We start from the raw sequence: 17812 nt of genomic DNA, 5'->3' as shown, positions 1-17812 counted from the left end.
TAAGAATTTGCATTTAAAAGAAGAGCTGTCTCCATAGGATGACATATGCCCCCGATGGCACTTTGAATGAGTAGTTATGGCCGATGTTAGAGTTTAGGACCTTTGACCTATGGAGCTGGGTCTTGCGCGCGACACGTCGTCTTATTGTGTCACACATTCATGCGTAGTTATTTTAAAATCCATGCATGAATGACAAAGATATGGACCGGACACGCCCATCAATGCACTATCATGAAAAATGACCTTTAACGTCTAAGTGTGACCTTGACCTTTGAGCTACGGACCTGGGTCTTGCGCGCGACACGTCGTCTTACTGTGGTACACAATCATGCCAAGTTATTTGAAAATCCATCCATCGATGACAAAGATATGGACCGGACACGCCCATCAATGCACTGTCCTTTAATGTCTAAGTGTGACCTTGACCTTTGAGCTACGGACCTGGGTCTTGCGCGTGACACGTCGTCTTACTGTTGTACACATTCATGCCAAGTTATTTGAAAATCCATCCATCGATGACAAAGATATGGACCGGACACGCCCATCAATGCACTAAATTTTAATGTCTAAGTGTGACCTTGACCTTTGACGGACCTGGACACGCCCATCAATGCACTGTCCTTTAATGTCTTAGTGTGACCTTGACCTTTGACAGACCTGGGTCTTGTGCGCGACACATCGTCTTACTGTGGTACACATTCATGCCAAGTTATTTGAAAATCCATCCATCGATGACAAAGATATGGACCGGACACGAAAATTGCGGACAGACCGACAGACTGACAGACGGACAGACGGTTCAAAAACTATATGCCTCCCTTCGGGGGCATAAAAAATTATTTTTGTCTCATATGACTCTTATTTGTTAAGATACTTAACATATTTTGTAGATATTTGTTTTCTTAGTAATTTTGCATTCTTTTGTAAGACAATTTTTTCCCCCAAACTTTACCATGTTTACTTATTAAGATCACATACTTAGGAAAAAGTTACAGGTGCTAAAACATATTTGCCACTTTAAAAGAAAAACCTTTTTTTCATATTATGTCACAAATTACTTGATTATACCAACATGTCTGAGAACTTTGCTGTTGGCTTCTACAGTGTTTGTTAAACAATCACTTTTGATGTGAACCTAAGCTTAGCACTTAGCTCTAGGTGATAACTTATCAAATTTTAATTACTTTTAGTCAGTTTTGAAAGAAAAACTGTGATTGTTTCATTTCCTGGAGTATGTTCTCTGTTTACTCAATTTTGTCACCTGGAAATCAAGTTGCTAATAAAAACCAAGAGCCAGTTGTAGAAGTCACAGATGACTTCTCAATTTTGTCACCTGGAAATCAAGTTGCTAATAAAAACCAAGAGCCAGTTGTAGAAGTCACAGATGACTTCTACCTAATAAAGTAATTACGTCAATTTTTAAAACTGTGTTCTTGGATATTTTCCAGGTATGTGACATTTTCTTATTTTATATTGAACTTTCTCATGTTTTTTCTGTAACTGTAACAAGTATAGAATTGTTGTCTTCACTTCTATTACTTTAGTCATTTATTCATTGTTTCAGCTTTAATAAAGGTTTCCAAAATATTTCTGTATTATCATCAAACTTGGTACATTAATTTAAAACAATTATTGCTGAATGAATATGATATTTGATGTATCCTTATTTTTGTTAAAGTAAATAAACATTTGGTAAATTTCTAAGTAGCTGAAATCTTTATAGCTGATTGTTAAATTTGGCACTATGTTGCATTTTCTCATTGTATATATATATATATATATATATATATATAATGTGTAAATATGTTCTGTTCATGAAAATATACAAAAAAAACAGAAAAAAAACAGAAGACTTTTGAAAAGAAATAGCACTAACTGATACTTATAATTTAATATCTTAATAATATGTACCATGCATAGAATGCATTTTAATACTTTGGCGCCGACTCTCATAAAAGCGAGTTGTCGAAATAATCTCTACTTAATTCTTTGAGCATTTCCCCAAATGATTTTATATGTTAATTTCTGTTAAATTCCCGAAACAAATTTAATTGTTTGAATTCTTTCATATTGATTTTATGTAGTGTATGTTTTACACAGATGACTTCTACCTAATATAGTAATTACGTCAATTTTTAAAACTGTGTTCTTGGATATTTTTCAGCTACATCTCTCCTCTTAAAGACAACTAACCCTCGTCGTCTTATAGTGAGGTGTTTACCAACGCCAACGCTCACGCCCGCGAACCGCATATCACTTGTACTCTGTATCTTCTACATGCATATGCCAATGCATGATTACCTCCCCTGATTTTATGAAAATGGATTTATCTCAGTAAGTATTTATAGAACTCATTTGAAATTTCATTATTGTCATTAGTTGGACTGAGACAATCAGGGTAGATAATTAGGGACTGATTTTATGTCAAATTACCTCCCTTTGTTTCAAATTAAAATGGGTGTATCTCAGTAACCAATGAAGATACTGATTTGAAATGTCATTTATACCATCAGATGGACTCGGACAATCAGTGTAAATAACTTTTGACTGAATTTATGACAAATTACCTCCTTTTATTATATGTAAATGAATATACCTCGGCAGCATCTAATAAGATTGGTTTTGAATATTATTTAAGTCTTCCAGGGTAAGGAATAGTCATGCTAGTACAAAATGCAGCATTTGAGCCTAGGACCCTCAAACTTGGTATGGAGATTGGCCCTGACTAGTATGTGACCCGAAGTCAAAAGGGACTGTTACAAGAAAATATTTATGCTGATGATATTTGGTGTGTATGCCTATGTGATCTTTGTCAAACCTTGATCTTATCATTAAGAGCAATGGTACTTTGGTGAGCGATATAGGGCCATCATGGCCCTCTTGTTTTTTAAACTTGAGTCAATAAATATTCATGTGCAGCTATTATTTTATCCAAGCTGTCACTGGACTGTTTAATGACTCAAATTTGGATGAAGATATTGGACAATAGCTTAAGTCTCAAATCATTAAATCAGTATAGAAGGAACATAATTCATGGAAAACTTCTGCAAAAGTAATGTACCATGTGTCATATCATGCGGCTGGTGCCAGCATTATCAAACTTGTATTATATGATGTGAGTGATGATGTGGAACAACCATTTTAAGTTTGATTAAATCCATTTAGTAACAACAGATATATAAAAAGCATAAAAATTAAACTGAAATTCTAAGTAAAAAGGGGATATAACTCATAAAATATTTGCACCAGAGTTACTGACCTTGTGTCATATGATGAAGATGATGATCTGGAAAAACTAATTAAGTTTTAATCAAATTCATTAAGTAATTCCAAAGATATGGTGAAAGTGCACCACAATTAACCTGAAATTTTAAGTAAAAAGGGGGACATAATTCATTAAAATACTGATGAAAGAGTTATGGCCCTTGTATCATATGATGTGGGTGATGTTGTGGTACAACTATTTTAAGATTGAATCAAATCCATTTGGTAATAACAGAGATAAAGCGGAAGTGCATCAAAACGTTAACCTGAAATTTTAAGCAAAAAAGGGGGATAATTAAAAAAAGTATTGTGCAAGAGTTATTGTCCTTGTGTCATATGATGTGGATGATGATGTGATACAACTGTTTAAAGTTTGAATCAAATCTGTTTGGTAATAACAGAGATAGAGTGAATGAGCATAAAAACTATAACCTGAAATTTTAAGTAAAAATGGGGATAGCTCATAAAATACAGGTGTCACAGTTATGGTCCTTGTGTCAAATGATGTAGGCGATGATGATGAACAATTATTTTAAGTTTGAATCAAATCCCTTCTGAAATAACAGATATAGTGAAAATGCATCAAAATTAAGAAAAAATTCTAAGTAAAAAGGGGGCATAATTTACGAAAATTTGGTGCCAGAGTTAAGGACCTTGTGTCATATGATGTGGGTGATGATGTTGAACAACTATTTTAAGTTTGAATCAAATCCATTCAGTAATAACTGAGATAAAGTGGAAGTGCACCAAAACCTTAACCTGAAATTCTAAGTAAAAAGGGGGGATAATTCATGAAATAGTGGTGCTTGTATAGTCAAGCTAAAAACTGGTCAATCATAAAACTGTTTTACTTACGAAATGAAATAAAAAAATTTACGGTGTTCATGCGAAATGAAGGACAGAATAGGATCAGCAAATTAAACATGAATTGCACTTAATTTAGTAGGTTTGTATGAAGTAAAAACAGGCCATAATTTGCATTAAATTCAACCAAGAGTTATCTAACTTGGTTATTTTGGTAGCTTTGATGACTAGGAAGCCTTACGTGAATTTCAATCCAATATATGCAATGATTACTGCATGCAAAACTTTTAACCAAGGTGCGAATATGACGAGGTCAAGGAGATTGCTCTAACTATTCTTCGAATCGTCAAGTTTAAAATCCTGTTGGGTAGGGAATATAAAATCATTGAATTTGCTTGTTATTTCTTAATATAACTGAGGCACATTTTTTATCTGTCTGTATAAATAAGCAAAACATGTATTGAGGAAGACAAAGGCATTCAGCTGTGACAACTATAATTTATGCTGCTGCACTGGTTCAGTAATTACTATAATCAACAAGAGCTGTCACAGGAGATGGTGTGCTTGATTATTTCGATGCTGGGTAGTGAAATAGGGTACATCTGAGGAAGCTGGAGCTATCACTAAAGCATTGAATGACTCCAATGTGGATGATGATATTGAACAATTGTAAATCCAAGTCAAATGTACTTTGTAACAGAGACACAGTGAAAGTGTATAAAAATACAAGAGGCCCAAATGGGCCTAAGATGCTCACCTGAAGAAAACCATAACCATCTGACTTTGCTTCTAACTAGGTTTGGTGAAAATCCTTTAAGCTGTTCATTAAAACAAAAGTTATTTAAAGGCTTTTTTTCTATATTCTGCTGTCATAAAAACGCATAACCATCAGAAGAAATCATTTAAAGATATTTCTATTTTAACTCTAGAGACCCCTAAAAATGTCAAAGAGCGCTCCCCCACCCCCAACACCCCATTTGAACAAATCTGGGAGAAAAACAAAATGTTATTGATCAAATATGATGAAGATCCATCAAGTGGTTCATGAGAAGAAATACTTCTAAGGTATTTCTATATTAAGCTCTAGCGGTCCCTAAAAAGGGGCCAAGCGCCCCCAATTGAACAAACATGGTAAATGACCTTATAAAGATGCTCCAGACAAGGTTTGATGAAGACCAATGAAGCAGTTCATGAGAAAAAGTTATTTAAAAGTATTTCTTTTTTTAACTCTAGCAGCCCCTTAAATGGGCCAAGTGTCTCCATCTGAACAAATTTGTTTAAGGACCTTATAATGATGCTACAAATCAAGTTTGATGAAGATCCATAGCATGGTACATGAGAAGAAGTCATTTAAAGGCATTTCTATTTTTAACTCTAGCTGCCCCTAATAGGGGCCAAGCACCCCCAACTGAACAAATTTTGGAGAGGAACTTATAATGATGCTACAGACCAAGTTTGATGAAGATCCATAGAGTGGTTCATGATAAGTAATCGTTAAACAGTATTTTCATTTTTAGCCCTGGCGGCTTCTAAACGGTGACAGCCGCCCCCATCTGAATAAATTTCAGAGAGGACTTTATAATGATCCTACAGTCCAAATCTGATAAAGATACATCTAGTTGTTCCCGAGAAGAAGTTGTTTAAAGGTACTTCTAAATTCAGCTCTAGAAGCCCCTTAAAGGGGCCAAGTGCCATCCGTTCAAATAAAATTGGGAGAGGACCTTATAATGATGCTACTATTTTAAGTTTGAAGAAGATCTATCAAGCGGTTCATAAGAAAAAAAACTATGCTTGGCAATGATTACTCTTGTCAAATTTGGTGTAAATCTGTTCAGTGGTGTTGGAGGAGATGTGTTGACAAACTTTTGGACATACTGACAGATGGACAAAACAGTATGTCTCCTCCACTACATGTCACGGGGGAGGAACTGTTACACGAGACTCGGTTGTGGAGGATATCATGTTACAGATTTAGGATGCTACTGTTACAGTATTCCTGGATAACGTTACAGCATTCGGAGGATAAAAATCACTGTCGGTGTTTTGTTTGCCAAAAAATAGTAAATATTTATCTCTTTTTTGCAAAAGTAAAAATTGTTTCTCTAGATCAGTGGTATGTACGTCTGCTGAGACATTGTTTAACACGTGAAACACAGTATATTGATGTCTATCAAGCATTTAATGACAAAATCCGAAATTTTGATAGAAAATTATCTAAAAGAAGTTGATTAAAATATGTTTCAACCATATTTTATGCTCATTTGCATCGATAAAGACCCTCTTTAGGCATGCAGTTATAATACGAGGTAGAAAAAACAATGTGGGTCTAATTTTTTGTGGTTTTATAGAATGTTACAGTTGTGGGGTGCTTCTTCTGGATGTGTTACAGATTTAGGATGATACTTTTTGGAATATATTTTGACAATATACAATGCCAGGATAGCTAATAAAATTTAGATACCATGAATTATGCGGGATTTTTTGTAAGATGTAACAAATATATTATACCAAGTGCATTTTTTTCTAATTTCGAAATTCTAAATCTGATTCAACAGCTATATATAATAAAATGATATATAAACATTTTAAATGGAAAGCTAGTGTTCTATATCTAATGTATATGATACCATAATCACAAATTCGCATTGAATCGTCGTTTGCACTTTAATAAGCTGTTCTTTCATAAAAAGTACCTGTTTATGCTACATGTATTAAGCTAGCAAACGATGTGCCCTAGCTTCAGAAGAGCTTGGCAATGCGTGTCTTTATCAACGATTTCAATTACTAATAAGCTTAAAAGAAAATATCTTCTCGGAATCGGTAATGGAGAACTTAAGAAATTAATTGGCTTTTCTCACAACAACTCGCACATGTGCAATAAAACTTCATTTCAAATAACAAAAGATTCTTTTTTGTTAAACATGTATATGTGTTTACTGTTGGAACAACCATCGAATCATATTCTGCCTGCAGAGATGTAGCTGCCTACAAGCAGATATGCATCTGCGCAATGAAGATTTGGCAAGCATGCACAATCAAATAGGCTAATCTGAAGCACTGAATCTGTCTGGTCACAGCTAGGAGCCTAAATCATTTAACAGAGGATTTTATACGCAGTTCATAGTTAAAATGGATAATGTTTCAGGATTTTCATCTAGAAGTATATGCGTCTTTGTCTTTGTGTGTATGACGGTGGCAAGGGCTTTTCAGGACTGTGCGCCATTAGAAGGCATGTCTCAGGACTGTAGGCATTGCGTAAACGCGAGCATGAGCACATTAAATTCGGGTTGTTTAAAAATTAGGAGTTACCTTATAAACATAGTAACTCACTCCCTTTTTAGCTTTGAATGATAGTAACTAATCTATGTGAATATAAATAAATACACACTTGAAACATTTTTCGATTTCGCTCCGCGATATCTTTGGTGATTTATTTAGAGGTTATGGAAAAACATTTAACAACCGATGTATTTAGAGATTGTTCAAACGATCGGTCAATTTGCATGAAAAAGGGAAGGGAGATTTGCTCTGCATAACTTGTATCATCAACTGTTCATCATATGTGATTCTTGACATATCACAACCAACATCTTCTCCTGTTAGGTGGACTTTCCTGTGTTTTTAAACGTCGTTACAGCAACACCACTCTAGTACATGTCTGACTGCCTCAAATGACAAAATAAATGTTGTTTAGCAGTATTTACATCTAACAACAGAATCCTGAGGAAGGAAAAAGTATCATCCTAAATCTGTAACACATTCAAAAGCAGCACCCCACAACTGTAACATATCCGGCTAAACTGCAACATTCTATAAAACCACGAAATATTAGATCAACAGTAATTTTTCTACCTCGTTTTATAAGTCAATGCCTGAAGAGGGTTTTAATCAATGCAAATTTGCATGAAATACGGTTGGAATATCTTTTTAATAATCAATTTCTTTTAGATATTTTTCTATCAAAATTTCGAATTTTTTCATAAAACGCTTGATTGGCATCAATATACTGGGTTTCGCAGGTTAAGCCATGTCTCAACAGCCGTGCATATCACTGATCTAGAAAAACAACTTTTATTTTTGGAAAAAGAGATAAATCTTTACCACATTTTTGGCAAACAAAATACCAACAGCTATTATTATCCTCCGAATGCTGTAACGTTATCCAGGAATACTGTAACATAAGCATCCTAAATCTGTAACATGATATCCTCCACAACCAAGTCTCGTGTAACAGTTCCTCCCCCGTGCATGTGGGAGATATAATTCTAAGTAAAAAGTAGGATAATAAATGAAAAATAGATGTAAGAGTTATGGATCTTGTGTCATATAATGTTGGTGATGATGTGGAACTGCTATTTTAAGTTTGAATCAAATCCATAAAGTAATAATACAGAGTGAAAACATCAAAATTTTAACCTGAAAGTAAAAAGGGGGATAATTAATAACATATTCATGCAAGCTTTATGGTCCTTTTGTCAAATGATGTGACTGATAATGAGGAAAAACTATTTCAAGTTTGAAGGAAATCCATCTAGTAAGGACTGAGATCAAGTGAAATTGCATCAAAACGTTAACCAAGGGGTGGATGCAGAAAGGACGCCAAATCAAACACCAATTTCTGGCCGAGTAGGCTAGCTCTCTATATATTTCGCATAGTCAAGCTAAAAACAAAGAAAAAACATTACTTGTGTATTTAGATGAAAAATCCAAGCACAAGTGGCAACACTTGCTGTCTTTTTTATTTTCAGCATTCACAACATTAGGATACTTTTAATAAGGTTTTACAAACAGTTTAGACATACTAATATACTGCTCTGAATGCAGTATAGCCTACAAGTCCTTGGCACATATTGATCTACAAATCAAGTCTGAACTGAAGTCTGAATCAATTTATGTTTTCACATGGGCAATGGAAATATTATTGTCTTCATCCATTTAACACATATAATCGTGTTTTATTGAAACCATCACTGTCATAACACATCACTAAAATGGAATATCAAGAAGAAGATAGCTAGCAATATTCCATCACTTCTGCATACAACTTTAACAAATCCTTTCAAGCACTTATTCTACTGCATAGTTCACTAAAGTCAATGTTCTGTTTTGGTATCTGACATCCTGCAATGTTTGTGTCATGTTTTTTGCTGTTTCGTTGGTGGTTCATCCATATCCTCATCATCCTCATCTTCTTCCTCCTCTGAAAAAAGAAAGCAAAATTAACCAGAACTGTCACAGGAGTGACTCATACCCCCACCATACGGTCTTGTCACAGAAGAATGGCAACCATAAGAAATCTTAAAAATACTTTGGAGTACTTCATCCTGGGCTTCCACATATAAGTAATACTAGTATAATACTAGTATAGTAATACTAGTAAATATATTAAATCTCTAATATTAGAGATACACTAAAATTGAATACAAAAAAGTGTCTTACCGGCCCATGTTACCACAGAAAAATGTTTTTACTTTTTTCATAGGACTTATAATAAAAAGTTAGAAAAATACCTAAAATATTGAAAATCTAAAAATAGGATTTCTAAAAATAGACTAATTCCTGGAATTTAAGGGGAAGAAACTCAGTACAAAAGTTAAAAAAGGTTACTTCCCTTTGGCTCTAAGCCAATCAGAATGAGATATAGTGAAAATACATCAAAATTAACCTTAAATTCTAGGTAAAAGGGGACACAATTCAAGAAAAATTAGTGTCAGAGTTATGCACCTTGTGTCACATGATGTGGGTGATGAGGTGGAACATCTATTTTAAGTCTGAATCAAATCCATTTAGTAGTAACTGAGATATAGTGAAAATACATCAAAATTAACCTTAAATTCTAAGTAAAAAGGGGCATAATTCATGAAAAATTGGTGTCAGAGGTATGCACCTTGTGTCACATGATGTGGGTGATGAGGTGGAACATCAATTTTAAGTTTGAATCAAATCCATTTTGTAATAATTGAGATATAGTGAAAATACATCAAAATCAACCTTAAATTTGAAGTAAAAGGGGACATAATTCATAAAAAATTTATGTCAGAGTTATGCACCTTGTGTCACATGATGTGGGCACATGATGTGGGTGATAAGGTGGAACATCTATTTTAAGTTTGAATCAAATCCATTCAGTAGTAACTGAGATATAGTGAAAATACATCAAAATCAACCTTAAATTCTAAGTAAAAAGGGGCATAATTCATAAAAAAATGGTGTCAGAGTTATGCACCTTGTGTCACATGATGTGGGTGATGAGGGGGAACATCTATTTTAAGTTTGAATCAAATCCATTTAGTAATAACTGAGATATAGTGAAAATACAACAAAATTAACCTTAAATTCTAAGTAAAAGGGGACATAATTCATGAAAACTTGGTGTCAAGAGTTATGCACCTTGTGTCACATGATGTGGGTGATAAGGTGGAACATGCATTTTAAGTTTGAATCAAATTCATTTGGTAATAACTGAGATAATAGATTTCGGGACGCGACGGGACGGGACGCGACGGGACGCGACAAAACTGACTCCTATATACCCCCCTCAAACATGTTTGGTGGGGGTATAATTATCTAATAATTGTGTGAATAGGTAAGACAACTGAAATCATTGCACTTAAAAAGGATATATAGCTTTTTGAATTTCTCTGGAACTAAGTTACTTAACTTTAGACTTAAATGACTGCCTTATAGTCATTTTAAAAGAATTTTTGGTTTGTAAATTGCTTGTCAAAACAAGCATTTAACAGTTATCGAGAGCATTATGCAAGAAACAGACATGACCCATAAACATTTTTCTTGCAAGTTTGCCCTTGACATTGAAGCTTTCGGCCTTTGTAACATACATGATCATGGGAAACATTTGTGTCAAGTAATAAACTCCTTTGATGTATGGCAGAGTAACTTGGCCATGCCATGGGAAAACCAACATAGTGGGTTTGCGACCAGCATGGATCCAGACCAGCCTGCACATCCGCGCAGTCTGGTCAGGATCCATGCTGTTTGCTTTTAAAGCCTACTGCAATTAGAGAAACCATTAGCAAACAGCATGGATCCTGACCAGACTGCGTAGATGCGCAGTCTGGTCTGGATCCATGCTGGTCGCAAACCCACTATGTTGGTTTTCCCATGGCGCGGCTCAGTTACTGACACCTGTAAACCTCTTTAAAGGGTCTGGGTCATGCATGCAACATGTAATCTGATAATGGGGAACATTTATGCCAAGAGAAGTATTTGAATTCATTGATTATTTATGGACTTGACACAATATACGCTTTAAACCTTTGACTAACAATTGTGACTTTTACCTTGGGAGCTGTATGGGTCTTGCATGTTACTCACTGTCATGTTATTGGTAATATTTTGTGCAAAGTGATAGATTAGTCAGAAGACTGTCATTGACTGGACATGAAATAGTCCTTGTACACATTTGAGATTAATGTGTGACCTTAACCTTGGGAGTGACGAGGCCTTGGTCTTGCATGACACACTGTCTTGTTACTGGGAAAATGTGCAAAGTAATATTGAAAACTCTTTGTGAAGAGATAGCAGTTATGGATCTGGTACCAAGTGTGACAGATGGATAGATACTGCTTTCTATGCTCTCTATTTGTCTTCAAAAAAGGTGGTGGACAATTATCTGTTAAACGTTGTACACTCACAAGAGATATTTTCAAACTTTCCTGAAAACTTATCTGAAAAGTTACAAGCTTGCTAACTGAAACTTGCTGAAATGCCTAATTTTGAGAAACTGTTATAACATATCAATCATTGAGTTCGACTCCATGAGATCTCAGAATCCTTCAGTTAAAATGGAGCATGATTCTAATAAAATGTAAATTAGAGCTATGTAACCTTGTTTGAATTGTCTGCTCATTTTACCTATGCTGTGGATTATTTTATGATCTGATATTTTATAGTTGCCATCCTTCTAAGCCTTAACCATATCTGCATTTTACTGTTTTGGAAACAAAGACATTCAAAAATCCAAAAAAGTTATAAAACACTGGTCAAACTTACTTGGTCTAATAAAGTAAACATTCATGTAGAAACTTTAATTGAGCATTATTTTGAATAATGACTAAGTCTTTGGAAATGTTGTGAACTGTTGAGACTGAGAGGGGATAATCTAAGCTGACACCAGTTTCAGTTGACTTTATTTAAATTAATTGCAGAAACAAAACACAAAATATACATTCAAACAAGAGGGTCATGATGACCCTGGATCGCTCACCTGAGTAATATGAGCTACATGTTTCAAAAGCCAAATTGATGCTAAAATATTAAGAAAGTAGGTCAGTAGGTCACATTTATGGTCACTGAAAGTCAGTTTAAAGATCGGTGTGCAAAACTGTACATGTCATCCAAATTTCAAGGCTGTATCTTAAAAAACAAGAACGTATGTCAGTAGGTAAAGGTCATAGTTAGGTAACCCTTATTAATTGGGGTCATAAGGTAATTATAATTAAACAGTCTAGGAAATATGATCTGATAATTTTTAAAGTATTTTTTCCTATATAACAAGTGACCCCCGGGGCGGGCCTCTTTTCACCCCAGGGGCACAATTTGAACAATCTTGTTAGAGATCAACTAGGCAATGCTACATAGCAAATGCCTAGGCCTTGAACTTTCAGACAAGAAGATTTTTAATTTTTTTTCCTATATAAGTCTATGTAAAACTTGGGACCCCCAGGGCAGGGACTATTTTCACCCCAGGCAAATAATTTGAACACTTTTGGTAGAGAAACACTAGGTAATGCAACATATCAAATATCAAAAGCCTAGGCCTTGCAGTTTCAGGCAAGAAGATTTTAATTTTTTTTTCCTATATAAGTCTATGTAAAACTTGGGACCCCTGGGGCGGGGATTTTTTAACCCCAGGGTAACAATTTGAACAATCTTGGTAGAGGACCACAAGGCAATGCTACATACCAAATATCAAAGGCCTAGGTCTTGTGGTTTATGACAAGAAGATTTTTAGTTTTTTCCTATATAAGTCTATGTAAAACTTGGGACCCCCGGGGTGGGGCCTCTTTTCACCCCAGGGGCATGATTTGAACAATTTTCACAGAGGACTATTAGATGATGTCACATGCCAATATCAAGGCTCTATGCCTTGCAATTGTGGACAAGAAGATTTTTAAAGTTTTTTCTTATATAAGTCTATGTAAAACTTGGGACCCCCAGGGTGGGGCCTCTTTTCATCCCTTGGGCATAATTTTAACAACTTGTATAGAGGACCATTAGATGATGTTTCCTTTCGGCTGCCATGGCAACCAGAATTCTGTGTGAAATTCATTTTTTTTTTTTTAATTTTGAAAGGGAGCCATCAAAGGATCATTCCTATTAAGTTTGGTGTAATTCTGCCCAGTGGATTTGAAGAAGAAGATTTTTTTAGAAAATGTTGACGGATGGACGACTGACAACGGATGACGGACATTGAGCGGTCAAAAAAGCTCACCATGAGCCTTTGGCTCAGGTGAGCTAAAAACCTGTAAGCGGGCAATGTCATGTTTTAATGTCAATATAAATTTATTATCAGAGATGTAAATTGTAATACATAACAAATACATCGTACATATACATGTACCAGATATAATGCACAGGCCCCATCTAACGCATCCTTATGGTATAGCATTTATATAGTAAGAAAAAACTTACTATATAATGCTAACTTTTGATGAGGGCTTGAACTTTGAACAACATATTATCAACATTACTAATAAAGCACAAAGAACCCTTGGGATTATACATAGGTCATTTGAGTATATGGACAGGGACATGTTTCTCACATTATACAAATCTCTAGTTAGACCAGTTTTAGAATATGGATCCAGTGTGTGGTCACCATTTTTGAAAAAAGATATTAGAAAAATTGAAGACATACAACGCAGAGCAACCAGGTTGGTTTATGATATTTCACATTTGTCATATGAACAGAGGTTGAGGAATCTGGGTCTTGTAACATTAGAATACAGACGTGATCGAGCTGACGTTATACAGATATTTAAATCAGTTCATAAATTTGACGATATGAATTGGGACAGAATGTTCAATTTATCTGTGGGTGGTCTTCGAGGACATCACTTAAAATTCATGAAGAAAAAGTGCTGCCATAACATAAGGCTTAACTCATTTAGTCAAAGATCCATTTTTTACTGGAATGCTTTAAGTGCAAGAACTGTGAATGCTGAGTCAGTAAATGTGTTTAAATCACTGCTGAACAATGATAATTGGAATCCAAAGAAATTTGTGCCAAGTTGTTATTGCACCCAAAAAAAAAAAAAGGGAAACAAAACACTTAAACAAAACACTAATACTACACTGTGTTTTGATGATGTTTTATTAGTATAGCAAATGACATGCAAATGAGGTAACAAAACACTAACAAAACACTAACAAAACATTGCTAACGAAATACCAACAAAACATGATATGCAAATTAGGCTTATACAAAACACTAACAGAATACTTTATGTTTTATTAGTGTTTCATTATATGTGCTAAAGAAAACACTAACAAAACACTGCTAACAAAATACCAACAAAACATATGATATGCAAAAGAGCAAGGTCACAAATTTAAACAAAACACTAACAAAATATTTTATGTTTTTTTAGTATTTCATTACCTGTGCTGACAAAATACCATAAGCAAAACATTATTACATACATGAATTTATATATGAGCCGTGCCAGAAGAAAACCAACATAGAGGCTTTGCGATCAGCATCAGCTCGATTTGGTCAGGATCCATGCTGCTCGCTTTCAAATGCTATTGCAACCATAGAAACCATTAGTGAACAGCATGGATCCTGGCCGGACTGTGCGGATGCAAGAAAAAGTATACACACAATATGGTGCTAAAATGTCACCATTTTCTACTCAGTTCCAAAGTAACTGAAGTATATTGATCAGTATTTTCCACTTTTTGCCATGGCTTTTTTCAACAACATTCTGATGTATAGTCGGTGTAAGATATGCTATTACTTTCAACTGAATGTCACTACTGGTTGAGAAATTTTCTGTAAATGGTAGCCATCATCAGTGTAAAATGCCACAGTTTTTCACTAACTGCCACAAAGCCATTGTCACCATTCGTCTCACTGCAAAACCTGAAGATGTAATAAACCAAGAGATATTAAATCATAAAAGCAGTTTCTTCATTAGTTTTTCCTTTGTTTATAGTTTCAAAATTAAATTATCATAGTCATAGTAATATTTGGTATTCAAAATAGTACATCTTTATGATACAGGCAACACTACAGATTTAATCCAGTAACAACTGTAACATTACTTGTTATATTTTCAAGAAACTTATTTTTTTAAATTTGATTTCAAATGTTGATAAGGTTCCAGCGATGACAGACAGATATTTAATGATTTGGGAAAATGATTAATAGATTGGACTTATGCATTGCTATTACCCTTACCATATTGTTATAATAAATAGTAACTTAGTTTGATTTCTGCCAGTTACCTGCACTTACACCTCAAGTTGTGGTTACTTAATTTGGTATTTTTAATTATTATATATTGATTTGGACTTGATATATAGGAGATAATTATAAAACCTGCCATGAGTTTGCTGGAAATAAGTTTTAAAATTGATCTATTAAGTCATGTTCAGGATTTTTTTTTCAATTGCCCACATTCAATCAAACATACAACTATGGTATTGATAGTGTATATATGTATATAGTAATATATAATGCCAGTATATATACTTACATGTTTTTGAACTGCTGGATTCGTTAGGTCTTCTTTGAACACAATACGTTGATAAGGTCCCAATTCATTCATGTGTGCCATACCTATATACATACATGACATATGGTGCTATACCTGAAAATAGATTTAGTTTAAAACTTAAAATGTTCATAAAAACCTTTGGTTTATTATTGGGTATGTCAATGAACTAAAATTTTAACTGTATAGACTATACATTGTGATGATGGGGCCAAAAAATGTCACTAGTTCTACCAAATGTATAGCAAATAGAGGGTTACATTAGTCTTTATTCTTATTACATTATACTCTTCAATAGATTAAAAGAATTATCTGGATGAACATGATTAAATTAATAAATTTAATTACCCCAGTCTTGTAAAATAAACAATATGAGCCGTGCCATGAGAAAACCAACATAGTGGCTGGTTTTCTCATATCATGGCTCATATAATCATTTATAAAAGCAAGTAAATAATCCATAAACAATTATTTTTGTTAACAATAATTTTCATTTACCTTAACATAAATGTGTGCAATACCAATAGACTAATTAATAAGTAAAAACAGGTTAAAACACTAATTTTAAAGCAAAATATTATTCTCTGATTTTACAGACTGAAGTACTGCCATGGTAAGCAGACTGGTAGCATTGTTTACCCTGTGATTGGGGAGATAACTCTACTGGTTTAAAGTTTTGGTCTCCGTTGAATAATTTCATTTAAAAGTATCCACTTTTCATTTAGTAAATTAAAAGCATGATAAACTAAAACATACAGCTGTTTAATTTGCAAAACAGAAGCATTTGAACAAAAAAAAATATGTGAAGCAACAGTCATTTGTGAAAGCTACCAAAACGAAAAGTAAACAACCTGCTTCCAGTTTGAATCAATGATTTCTCATAGTTACAGGTAATCTAGATTACTGTTGGAAAATAAATAAATTATATTGACTCACCATTTGTATTATTTTCATCACTCTTAAACTTCCATGTTAAATATAAACTGCACATAGTAAACAAAGAGCTATATAAATAAACTTCTTTGTAGTGAAATAACTCCATCATGCTCTCACAGAACTTCCTGTTTAGATTTGAATTTTTGATATTCTTGGGCAAATGTGTCATTTACAGTCAGCTAATGAAAGATACATGTAGGATGTTGAAACTATTTCTGTTCTAGAGTAAGATTTTATTCCATTTAGATACACATAAATTTTAAAGATTACTCTGATAAAAACCCCAAAAAGTTAAGGATTACTTTTTGTGGTACATGCACAGTCGCCAGAAGTAGTTCCCTGACTTTATTTTCATTGGCTGACCTCTTGGTAGAGTTTCTAAATATAAAGCAGACAAGATCTTATCAGTCTGTGGTAATCTCCTGTTGTGAGATAAGCAACATGTACACTGCAGTAGATTAATTTATCACCAGGCGGAAAAATTGCAATATTATATATCTAACCAACTACTGTTAGTGATGTTCTTTTTGATGTAACTGTAGGTGAAAAAGTAATGATAATTATTTCAATAAATTTTTAATTAGTTCAAAATGAACTTTTCTGCAAAGTGCATGAATACATTATAATATATACAAGTTGCATTCATACATGTGATAAGTTCAGAATCCCAAAACTGGAGGTTTGTCATTTTTCAGCTGGAGTTGGGGTCTCAAAACTGGAGGTTTTTTATCGACATAAATTAAGCGGCTGACCAAAACTAAAACAAATCCAACATTTTAGGCCACACAATAACGCGTAAGTGTACACCAGAAGAACAATTCCTCATAACTCTGATTTGAATTTTGACAGAGTTATGCCACTTTTTAAACTTTTTTATTGTTAAAGTTTTATAATGTCCAATATCCTGTTACATTCAAAGCTATGAGTATTATGCCCTTTTAGTGGCAAAGCTTTAATTCAGAGTCAATCTGAAAAGTCGAGCATGTGTCTTACAGAAGCTCCCTCTTGTTCTAACTTATTACTTAAAACTTCCTTACGATTAAATTTGTAGAAACAAAGTCTCATTA

The 17812-nt window shown here is 34.0% G+C and overlaps 1 long non-coding RNA gene across 2 annotated transcripts; it reads right to left on the bottom strand.

The window, feature by feature from the left end:
• Positions 1-14386: 14386 nt before the first annotated feature.
• On the bottom strand, positions 14387-17018 carry LOC123526182 (uncharacterized). 2 transcript variants are annotated; one of them, XR_008366173.1, is made up of 3 exons: positions 16746-17018; positions 15792-15905; positions 14387-15175 (listed from the first exon to the last, which is right to left on the bottom strand). It is a non-coding gene; the product is annotated as an uncharacterized LOC123526182 (long non-coding RNA). The 2 variants fall into 2 exon arrangements; XR_008366172.1 differs by having other exon boundaries at positions 15792-17018.
• Between the last annotated feature and the right edge of the window lie 794 nt (positions 17019-17812).

Source organism: Mercenaria mercenaria, chromosome 1 (assembly GCF_021730395.1).
Source record: "Mercenaria mercenaria strain notata chromosome 1, MADL_Memer_1, whole genome shotgun sequence".
Taxonomy (NCBI): Eukaryota; Metazoa; Mollusca; class Bivalvia; order Venerida; family Veneridae; genus Mercenaria; species Mercenaria mercenaria.
The sequence above is the reverse complement of the archived record's forward strand: the minus strand, read 5'-3'. Positions and strand labels throughout refer to the sequence as shown.